General features: G+C 39.5%; 1 non-coding gene across 1 annotated transcript; it reads right to left on the bottom strand.

Moving 5' to 3' along the window:
• Nucleotides 1-2,179: 2,179 nt before the first annotated feature.
• LOC144304251 (U6 spliceosomal RNA) lies at nt 2,180-2,286 on the bottom strand. Its single transcript, XR_013371183.1, has one exon. It is a non-coding gene; the product is annotated as a U6 spliceosomal RNA (small nuclear RNA).
• Between the last annotated feature and the right edge of the window lie 1,066 nt (nt 2,287-3,352).

Here is a 3,352-nt window from a genome sequence, read left to right as displayed (position 1 = left end):
TATCTCTCCATCTGTCCCTACATTCATCCCTCTATCCATCCATTCATCTACTTGTTCACTTATCCAGCTAAGCCTTTCTCTTCCTCTCTCATCTATCTTCTATCTATCTATCTATCTATCTATCTATCTATCTATCTATCTATCTATTTTATTAATCTGTAAAATATATAATCATAGCTGTATCTGTTCATTTATCCACCCAACTCTCCTCCACATATCCATGTATCACTCTCTTTATATTATATCTCCATCTATCCAACTATCCATCTACCTTGCCATCCATTTATACATTTATTTATCTATGTATCTATCTATCATCTCATGCGCCCACCCCCATGATATCAGGGATAGGCTTTCATTCAACCTTTGTATAAATTTATCCAGGAACAAAAAACTCACCATTTTACCTGGTAGCCTATTCCCTAATTGTCCACATTTAGTTACTTAGAAGGTTAACTGCATTTTTATGATTTCCATTCATTAGTCATGGAGTCTTTTTCAAAATGAATCTCCTACCCCCTTTCATCTGAAAAAATCTCTAGATTTACAAAGAGAGTTAATCTTTTTATCCAACTTTTTGTTCACTACCAAATATAAATCTCCCTTTTCAATGGTTGTGGTTTTCTACTATTGTTCTATACTACTTCTTTACCTCACATGCCCGAAGTTCATCACTGTCCCTTTTACCTAAATAAATTTCTGTGCCAGATTTAGAAACAAAGAAATCTTAGAATTGTAGCTTATGGTGCATTCATTCCTTAAATATTGAGACCAATCTATGATTGACAAGCATGAAAATGTTCCTTTACATATTATATTGTTTTTTTGCTGCTTAATGCACTACTACAATCTTAGCAGCTTAAAATAGCACACATTCATTATCTCAATGTTTCTATGAGTCAGGAATCTAGGCATCATAGCTTAGCTGGGCCCTCAGCTCCAGATATTGCAAGGCTGCAATGTGTGTCATTGAACTGTGTTCTCATCTGGAGGCTCAACTGGGAAGAATCTACTTCCAAGCTGACCCAGGTTGTTGGCAGAGTTCAGTTCCATGCGTCTGCAGAAATTCTGTGGCTTCGTGCTGGCTCATAGCTAGAGGCTTCCCTCAGATCCTTGAAGCTTCCATCAGCAACTCACTATGTGAAAGTCCTAACATAGGTCCTTACTTCTTCAAAACCAGCAAGGGCGAAATCTCTAGAGTAAGTCTGCTGGCAAGATGAAGTCTTATATGTAAAATAATCATGGGAGTCATGCCTCATCACTTGGGCCATATTCTGTTGGTTGGAAACAAGTCACAGGTACCACCTACATTTAAAGAAAGAAGATTAAAATAACCATATGATTTACTAGGATGCAGAGATCACAGGGGCTCCCTTTGAGTCTTTTGCTGAACACGTAATGAATCAAAATAACATCAAATGATATAGGATGTGAGTACATGATGGTGGTTTCTTTGTCATGTTTCATCGAACTGAGAAAACAAAAGTGTCATGAAGTGTTTTCATTTTCTTGGGAGTAGAGGCCGAGTCCTGAGATGTGGTTGACTGAGTGAATTGCCTCTGTACTTCAGTCTTCTCTGTGGTCTGCCCTTTTCCTCACATGTGAGCAGAGCCTGTTCACTGTGAGCACTGCTTACCTTGCTATTTGAATCTAAGTCCAGAAGTGGTACTTGTTACGTTACTTTTATAGGGCTGTCATAACAAGTTGCCACAAACTTGGTGGTTTAGCGCAACAGAAATATATTCTCTCCGGTTCTGTACAGCAGAAGTCCAAAACCAGGGTTATCATCCGGGTTAACTGCTTCCAAAGCCTCCAGGGAAGAACGCTTCCTTCCCTCTTCCAACTGGTAATGGCTTCAAGCATTTCAGTCTCTGCCTTTATCTTCAGATGGTTCCTCCCTCTGCATCTGTGTCTGCCCCTCCTATCTCTAAGTACTCCTATTTCTGGATTTAGGGCCCCCCAGCCACAGTTATCCAGGATAATCTCATCTTGAGTTCCTTCAACAGTTAGATCTGCAAGACCTTTTTACTGAACAAACTTACTCTCACAGGTTCTGAAATGTGGACGTCTGTTTTTAGCAACCACTAGTCAACCTACTACATCTGCTTTGGCTAATGACAGGCTTAGCGGATGTGATGTGACCTAGCACTTTGATGGGGCTTTCTCTTTCTCTCTTTCTAGTAGTGTGGAACGTTTCAAGAATTTGCATGTCATCCTTGCACAGGAGCCACACTAATCTTCTCCATATTGTTACAATTTTAGCATATGTGTTACTGAAGTGAGCACGCAGGCTCCCTCTCATGCCCTTCCTCTTGTACACATCTCCATGAAAAGTATGTACTTGAGCTAGGTACCTGGTCACAGGAGCAGGGAAACATGTCGATGTTCTAAGATGGAGCATCCCAGCCATATCCAGACTATCACCGAACCCTAAGCTTCTTTGTAGATGCTAGATAGAGTCCAACTAAACTAAACACAGCAACCCAAACAGGCCCTATCAAGATCATCTAAACTCCACAAGCTTATGCAAGAAATAAATATTTACCATCGTATGCCACTGTAGTCCTGTGGTTGCTCCTTAGGCAACAACTAATTAACTATGTGTGAATATGTAGTTTTAATCCCTTTAATTCTTCAGGACACATTCTATGGTATATATTCCTACCATCTTCCCTTACTTCAGAAATAAAAGTTTCCACTTCTGACTCATGTATTTTCTCTGAGCAAAACCTGCTCCCAGAAAAGCATCTGCAGCAATTAATGCATGCTAATATGAAAATTTAAGTCATTTAAACTTGTCTCAGGCTTATTTAATTTGCCATTAATAAGGTAAAGGCTATGAGATGGGTACTATTACCATGCCAGTCTCAACCCACAAGAACGCTGAGACACAGATGGTTGAGTTAAGTGGCCCAGAGTCACACAGTTAATAAGCAGTGCAGCTTTGTACAATCCAAACTAAGTTCCAGAGATGCTGTACTTACCCTAAAATCTCATATCCATGAAGACAGAATAAGACAGCACTCCTCGACTCAAGAGTGTCAAACATTAATGGACAGAAGGCAGATGGAGGAAGGCCATTTTAAGAAGGGTTCCTGAAGTATAGATTTTAAAAATACTTTTCTCAGACCTTCGGGAAATCTAGGGGGCCTATATTTCTGTTATGGTACTTCTCTCTATCCAGCCCAACCCTATTAGTACTAATGCAAGAATGTACCTTTTATTATTAGCCACATGCCCCTTGAGAGCCCACTGAATATTTGTGGAATTCAAAAGCCTTTTTAAAAATTCATAATCTATTTTATGTTCCCTAAGCACTCAATCATATATTAGTTTTGATTTTCCCCTCAGA

Source organism: Canis aureus, chromosome 2 (genome assembly GCF_053574225.1).
Source record: "Canis aureus isolate CA01 chromosome 2, VMU_Caureus_v.1.0, whole genome shotgun sequence".
NCBI lineage: Eukaryota > Metazoa > Chordata > Mammalia > Carnivora > Canidae > Canis > Canis aureus.
Note: the sequence above shows the minus strand (reverse complement) of the source record. Positions and strands in the feature narration are given on the sequence as shown.